This window comes from Alligator sinensis, unplaced genomic scaffold (genome assembly GCF_000455745.1).
Source record: "Alligator sinensis unplaced genomic scaffold, ASM45574v1 scaffold165_1, whole genome shotgun sequence".
Lineage (NCBI taxonomy): Eukaryota > Metazoa > Chordata > Crocodylia > Alligatoridae > Alligator > Alligator sinensis.
The window spans coordinates 42,680-51,038 of NW_005842054.1; the positions used below are offsets into that span (position 1 = coordinate 42,680).

The window sequence follows — 8,359 nt, forward strand, 5'->3', positions numbered from 1 at the left end:
AGTTCTCGAATATCCTTGTCAGTGGCTGCGCTATGATGTCTGACTCTTGGGTGCAACCTATCTGGACCAGCTGATTTATGGGGGTCTAGCCTATCAAGATGCTTCACAAGATTCACGCCAATGGTGAGCATATATTTATCTTCACCCTGGTCATTCTGCATCATCTTCCGCAGAGTGGTCCCTTTAGGCTTTGGGTCCAAGGGATAGGCTTTGCTTTCCTTTACCAATGTGAACATACAGTAACTGAATTTCATAGTCCCTAGGAAAGATCCTAGTTAATCCCAGTTCAGAGATTAACTTTTATTAATGTTCACCTTTAATACTGTTACAATGAATGCCTTGATTCCAGCACAAAAAATCTGGAATATAAAAAAATTGATATAAAAGCATATAATGCTTTAAAACAAGTTTTAAAATCGCTGGCAAATGTGTTTGTGAATGCTCTGTTCACTTTACTTTGCAGTTTAAGATCTGCCTCAAACTTACTTCCAGAGAAAGGTATTGGACATGAGCTATTTTATTACATTAGCATTGATTTCTACCAGTCTTCACAAAGTCAGTAGTTCAGCTGTGTTCTTTTACTGATTTTTTTTGTATATGTAAGCCAACACAGAGGTTAAAAATCTTCAGAATTATATTGGGACGTAATAGTTTAAAATGAATGGTTACTCCTTTAGAATATATGTTATGGCTCTGTCTCTGGGCAGGTTTAATTATCCAGCTGGAATTACATCAGGTCTTGAAAATGGATTCTGTCACAGCAATTCTTGACCAGTAGTGAATTTTTCAGCTATAGAGCTATGAATGCCTAACAGTTGGCAGTGTTGGCAGTTTACACAACCAGACACTCAACAGTATTATGGATGATAACACTATTTTTTCATCTAATTTTGCTCTACTGCAGTCTCCTCCTGAAATATTATCATCTAGTTATTCCTAGTTTTTCCTTTACACATCTTTTTTTTTATTCCTTACCAAGATTTTTATGCTCTTTAATGTCTCTTTTTTTCTGTTATTTTACAAAACAGTAATGTTTTTATGACTGTGCAAAAGTTTAATTGTGAATCTGGAAGGAATGTAGTTAAAACTCAGAGCTGTCCAACTTCTAGATATGCAGGGGCTGCATACAGCACCGGCCACAAACCTGGTGTATGCATACCATTGGGGAAACCTGCTCTGGTCACACATGCAGCCCAGGCCCACTCCCTGGCAGGTGAGCAGCCCAGCTTATCCCTCTCTCCCCAACACTGCCCCATGCACACAGGTTCCCTGCTCACAGTGCAGCTCCCCCTCCCGCTGGGTGAGTAGAGCATCTCCCCCTTGCCATGCACACAGTGCAATTCCCCCCCTCCCTCCCCACCATCTGGCAGGAGCAGCCCAGCTCTACCTTGCTGCATGCAGAGCCCAGTTCCCCACTGCACCATTTGCAACCCAGCTACCCCATGCCATGCTTACAGTGCAGCTCCCCTCTCACTGGGTCAGCAGCCCAGTCATCTCGCCATATGCACAGTGGATCTCACCCAGCTACCCCTGCTGCATGTACAGCTCCCTCACTATGTGCACAGTGTTGCTCCCACCAACACCATGTGGACCTCCCTTCCCCAGTATGCACAGTGAGCAGCTCAGCTCCTCCTCCATCCCCTTTCCAGCACATGTCCAGACAACACACCTGTACCACAGGCTGCCTGAGTTATCTCATTTGGTACATGTGCAGCCTGCTCCTTCATCCACCCTATTTACATCATAGGCAGCCTGGTCCTCTTTTGTGTGTGGGGACAGGAACCAGGACCTGGAGGAGGAAGCGGGAGCCTGGAGAACCCAGTCACCACAGCTGCAAGAGCAATGGGTGGAGTGGCTACCTGGTGAGAGCCTGTCAGCTGCATGTTAACACCTTGTGGGTTGGCCTGCAGGCCACCAGCTGGACAGCCCTGGTTAAGAGTCATTCTGGCCAAGGGCTATCTGGAACAAAACTGATGTCTGTCAAAATTACTCATGCAAATACTAAAATATTCTGTATTTTATTTATTTTTTAGTTTGGTATGGAATTAATTCAGCCAGATCCTCAACTTGTATAAACTTGAAGTCAGTAGAGCTTTGACAGTTTTCACAAGCTATAGATTTGACCCATCATGTTTTATACTGCTACAATAATACATCATATACATATACACACATTTCGTAGAAATTCTCAAGACTGAGTGAACTCTTTTGAGGTCTTTTTGGCCAGACTCTAGGGGTGTGTCCAGACAAGCTTGGATGAGTGGTATGCAGTACTGCAGACCTGTCTGTGGCACCACATACATCGCACAATCATGTGTTTCCCACACTTCTACTTTGCAACATGGGGAGGGATTTGACTCCAGGAGATCCCAGACTCAAACAAACCCATGCCTAAAAAAAGTGGGGTGATGCATATGGCAGCAGCTCATGCTACCCCAAACTGGAGCCTGACTGGCTGGAGCCACACTCTGGCTGCTGGCCAGGCTCCCTGCTGCAGTATTCCCATGGCTGCAGCTCCCAGGGGCACCCAGGACCCCAGGTAAGGCTGCTGGAGCTAGCACAGCTGCTGGCCCCAGCCTCCTGTACCCCATCTGGGGTAAACTGCTGCATGCCAGATCGCAAGTAGCATGGGCATTCCCCAGAAGGCAAGTCACAGTGGTACAAGGTGTGCCACTGCTACTTGTCCCTGGGGAAACACATGTTGCTGCTCATGGGGACATGCCCGAGGTGCTTAACTTTAAGCATGTAGGTAGTTCCCTTGACTTAAATGTAAGCATGGGAGTAGTTCCATTTATGTAGCTGCTTAAATACCTTGACAAACTGGAGCCATAGTTTCTTGTAGGTATCATATCAGAGTTGGAACTTCAAATTAATTAGAGACACTATAGTGGCTTTTCAAACCTATTCAGGAAGGACATTTTATGCATAACATTTAGCATAGAAGTAGGTAGTGATATTTCTCAGACAAACAGGTAACTATCATGTTGAATCTTGAAGCATTAGTCACGTGAAAGGAATAGCAGCCAAATAAAATTACTGACCAGGTGACAAAACAATATTCTAATAAAGTTTAAGGCATATGGTGTAGGCATGTAGCTTTTTTGACAGTTTAGGGGCATAATAAAGCTACATGATTTTATATTTCGAAATTAACATCCCCCTCTAAAATCATTTTATGATATTTTGATTCTGCCTTTGTTATGTGACAGTATATTTAAAATACATTGCTTTTAGCAAAAGTAAATATGTAATGTTTACCTAGTTATTAACCTGTAGAGATAGCCTTAACTCACATCTGTATGATCTTTCTTTTACGTTTACTTTAAGAGGTCAACTACGCAGGTCAACAGGAGTTCCCTTATGACATTTTCTTTACTGAGGATACAGTCTAGCTCTGTATGGTTGGGGAAAGTTGAACAGCAGTTGAGTTAAATTGGGAATCAGCTTCCTGAATGGGATGTTAGCGTCTTTTTTTCCGCAAAATATGTAAAATATAATGTATGCATGGATATTTCCTCATTTTTTTTGTTGATGATACAGATATCCCTTTCTTGCTACATATCTGCCAATAAAATTATTACAGACATGAGTATATATAACACATATCAGATGAGTAACATGTGTGTGTAGTCAAATGTGAATGAATACATGTATTCCTGAAATGACCACAGAGTACTAGAGTTAAAGCTATAATATTTTATTTGTAAATGTTCACAAGTGTGCTTTATACTGGTATTTCTTGATTGTCAATTTTCTTTTGGATTTCTAGAAAAAACAGGAACATCTTTTACATTTTATAGTATTAGGTAAAAGCCTAAAAAGATTGCATATTTAAGCAGCCAAGCACCATTTTATTTTATCTCACATAACAACAGCCTATATATTAATTACACAACACAGTAAAATCCAAAATGTGTGCCAAATGTATGTCTCTCACTAAAGCCTCCTGCCAAAAGGTTCTTGTCTTGTCTGTCACAATATATTGGCATATGATGCTACTGAGAGAGAATGCTTTAAACATATGGGATGCAGTCTAAAAATATCAAGAAAAATCTTGTTAACATTATTGCCTTGAATCTACTTGTATATATCTTTTCCTTTGACTTTCCTCTCATTATTAAACAGCCACCTTGAGCTGTTTTATTTGATCTGAAGCTGATGCTTGAGCAGTGGCAGTGAATAGGTTATTGTAAAATTGCTTATGAGTGTGTTCATTATATTTTTATGGATAATCTAATGTGTAATATTTTAAGTATACAGAAGCTCCTCAACAGGAAACTGTGTACAGAAACAACATGGATCTTGCAATTTTATCAGGACAATGCAAGTAGATTTCAGCAAGGTTGGTTCCAACTCATCTGTGATAAATGAGAAGATAAGGCAATCAGTGCACACCATGACACTCTGTGCAGCTAGTTAGGCACACTTCAGAACTATTCAGGTGTGCTCACAAAGCTTATAAGTCTTACATGGGGGGTGTCTCAATATAAATACATCCTTCATGGTGGCCACTAGTAATGCAGGAGTTGCTTTTCCAAGACTTAACCCAGGTCAGATATAAATAATAGATATTAGGAGTTAGTTCTGATGGTAGGGCTGCATTTCAGGCTGTGTATTTCAGTTGGGTCAAAAGAATGCATTTTCTTTTTTTTTTTCCTTGTCTAGTTCCTGTGCTTGACAAATGCCTGCAAAATTCCATCACACCTTTGCGTGGACCTGTTTGGGTCTCTAAGGGAGAAGGTTTCAGCCCCTCAGGAGCAAAGATGTACATCCAGGGAGTCCTATTGGCCTTGCACCATCGATTAAAGTCTGCAAAAAACTATTGCAAACAGGTGAGTTGTCCCACTCTTTAACAGACTGCTTTTTTGTTTTCATTTAAAAATGTACTGGTTGTATAAAAGAAATGATTGGCACTGTGTCATAAAGAAGTGTGACCTGTATTGCATGAACTTTGGTGCCCGTTAGGGAAACGAAATGCGTCGTCTATAATCTCAAAGGCAACAATAATGGAGCTAATTGCATCTGTCTTTCGGTGTGGGGTGTCATACGTTTCATCTTTTCTTGCTGCACACTGTGCATAACTGATACATTCCTTATGTGGAGATTCTATATAAAGACAATAATTTTTCATTAAAAAAATTAATAGCTTTTGATGCACATATGATTTTTAATATGCAAACTTGTAGTTCTTCCCACCAAGCTAATCAAAATAAGTATGCCTTAGTTGAAAAATGTTTTTGCTAAAAAAAATTATCTAAACATTACTGAAGTTAAATTTTGAAAAATAACAGAATTTTATAATTGCTAGGATAACCAATAATATTTTAGTGACCATGCATTTGGAATTAAATAAATATGTAGACGTATATTTTAATTTGGATACATAAATGAATCTGGGATATAGCATGCATTATTTGATCGGTTGTAGTCTTAGACCTGATTAGTTCATAATGACTTTATTTGCATACATGTGTGTTTGTGGAGAAACATGCAGATGTTTTTATTACTTCTTAATCAGAAGGTTTTGTATGTTAATACATTTGAATAAAAATGAAATTCCCAGAGTTTTTAGAATAGTTAGGTGTGACATCTTTTGATTTATAAATCTGAGAGTAATCTTTAAAAGGTCAGTTGAATGATTTATGAAAATAGTAGGTGTGCAGATTTCTCAGGAAAAGTAACAATTATACATTAAACAGTCAGCTAGGAAACTCAGTTTCAAAATAATTTCAGGCCCCAGAGTTAAGAATGAATGCATCAGATAGATCATGCTTTATCAGCCTATGTAGGGAGGGGGAGGGGAGGTGGAAGCCAGGGTGTCAGTCACACTGTTTATACAGCACCTCCTGCTGCCAGATCCATAAAGAGAAATGAGCATTGACTTTGGAAAATACCGTTCCTGTCTCAAGCTAATGGTGATCAAAAATAAGAACTCAAGTAAATAGAAACAATCAGTAAGGCTAAGAAAGGGCTTCTTTTAAAAGATAATTTATTTTATCTGCATAATAAAAGAAGATGGTGAGCATCTTCACATTTTCTATTGATATTCCTCACTTATAAAACAATGCTGTCTGTCAAAAGGTATAAAAATAAAAATATATCAATATTACAGTGTTCTGATAAGATGATAATTTATCTTTAGAAAACATGAACATGAAATCTATCAAATATGAGACATTCGAGTATTTAACAAGTATAGTAATAATCTTTAAAATTAAAAAGCAGGTAACAGCTTTGGGAGGTGGGGGGAAGCTCCTGAATAAGACCAGAAGAAAAACACTTTGTGGGTGGCTCTTTATTCTTCTTTAGAAAGAAAATATGGTGACATTACACTACATTAACCTGGGTTAATGATTTCTCCAATAATGGCCAAAAGTATCAGTTTGGGAAGAGTTTTAATAGCAGAAAAATAATTTTATTTTATTTGACAGCACCTCTGAAAACAAGTGCATGTAGATACTGAAATAATTATATGTAGACCTAAGTGCCATATACCTTTTGCAGGTGTTTCATTGTTTAAGGAACATAATATGAACAGGTTACAATTAGGAGTATAAATGTGACATTTAAAAAAATATAAAGAAAATCAAAATTGTTCTTATGTACCTTTCAAAATAACATTTGGAGTATCAAGAATAAAGCAATAACTTTAAGCCTTATAAAATTATTACAATAATATTAGGTCTTTACTATTAAAATAATATTTGGTATTTCCTAAAACACTTTCAGTCTGTTGAAAGGAAACTGAATGCATTACCTGGATTAATATTTCTGTAGATAAAAGTAAGATTAAACACTAAAATCCGTTTTAAGCATATTTTCTTTCAAATTTTACTGTTCACTATCAGACTAGAATTTTTTTGTAAGTGAGATCCAATATAGGGTGTTTACAGAACCTAGCATGTGTATTTAGAGTATAACATATAATTTTGCAATATTACTTTTCATTTTCTGTATTTTGTGTTATCAATAAGTTAAAAATAAGTTCAAACAGAGCATAAAATAAGTAAGTTCTGACATGGTAAATGAGGTTCCTAATATATTAGGAAATTCAGTGAAAAGGCCTTCCTTCCATCCTGTTTGCCAAGGCATGACAGCACAACCCAATGATGTGATATTTCATGTAGTTTTCAGACTAATATAATATTTAGACATTCTGGCAACCATAAATGATTCATTTTTTGCTTTTTATTGATCTGAGTATTATGTTTTTTGTATTGCATTTTTATTTAGACTATCTTATGTTAAATAAAGAAGGAAAAAATGGAGAAAAATAATAGAAAAATATCCTTGACCTTCAATTATTGTGCTAGGATCACATCCTTTGCCCATTGCGACAAAATAGCTCTTACAAATATTACTAGCTTGATAGTAATGTGAGGTATTTCTATTACAATTTAACTGGATCTCCATTTCAGTGAGTGCTATTACACTTCTATAAAAAATACATACTGTTTGGCCCCAAGGCTATGTATTGCAAATTGCACAGCTTCAAATCACCCTGTTGCTTCCTGCCCCAGAAGAGGCAGTGAATACAAGAGTCAAAATTCTTAGACCACAAAGTCTGAGGTCACCTTACTGTACCTTTTGTACCATTTTAGGATGAAAGTTGGTAATCTACAAATAACATTCCTTAAAAGTCAGGTAGGGTAGTATAAAGCAAGTAAAAGTAAGAAGGCACTTAAGAATAGAAGAAAGTTTCTAATATAGAGATAGCTCAAGAGAAAATAAATTAACAGAATTTTTTATACAATACATCATAACAGCTTACTTTCTACTTTGTTTTTTTTTTTTAATCTAGGCTGTCTTTTACTGTAATTATTTCTATTGTCTCTGTGGAGACATCTTGAAAAACCACACATTGAAAAGCTAACACTTTCAGATAGTGGCATTTTAATAGATGAACTTTTTGTAAAATATATGAAAAATATTGAGCACGAGAGAGAGTTATTTTGTAAATAATTTTCAGATTGGGGCATAGTAACTATTATAGTATGTGACTTGAAAAATGCTCTCTCAGTTTTTTTGTGAAAAATCTGGCTGACACCAAAATAGATTTAAATGGTAATATTTGTATATTGTGTGAGATGTGAGGGCTATTAATTTTTTATTTAAAACATACAAAGACAAAGACTTGATGCACGGATAATTTTTTATTTAAAACACGCAAAGACAAAGACTTGACCAAAATTAAATTACTCAGAGCTATCCAAAAGGTTAAATTCATAAATACCAGTGGAAAAAAATCCCAATAAACATGCTAGTATGAAATGTAGTTAACACTTTCAATGATGGGAGATGTCCATCTCATTAGCATTCGTGATATGTAGTTGTGCTGTTGGTGGGGGTGTTGAAGCAG

At 36.9% G+C, this 8,359-nt stretch overlaps 1 protein-coding gene across 1 annotated transcript in view; it reads left to right on the forward strand.

The window, feature by feature from the left end:
• Positions 1–4,792: 4,792 nt before the first annotated feature.
• The window catches only part of LOC102382065, a 187,600-nt gene continuing 184,033 nt past the window's right edge, over positions 4,793–8,359 (forward strand). The window contains exon 1 of the mRNA XM_025203349.1: positions 4,793–4,832. The gene's annotated coding sequence lies outside the window, so the exon portion shown is untranslated. The remainder of the gene's footprint in view (positions 4,833–8,359) is intronic.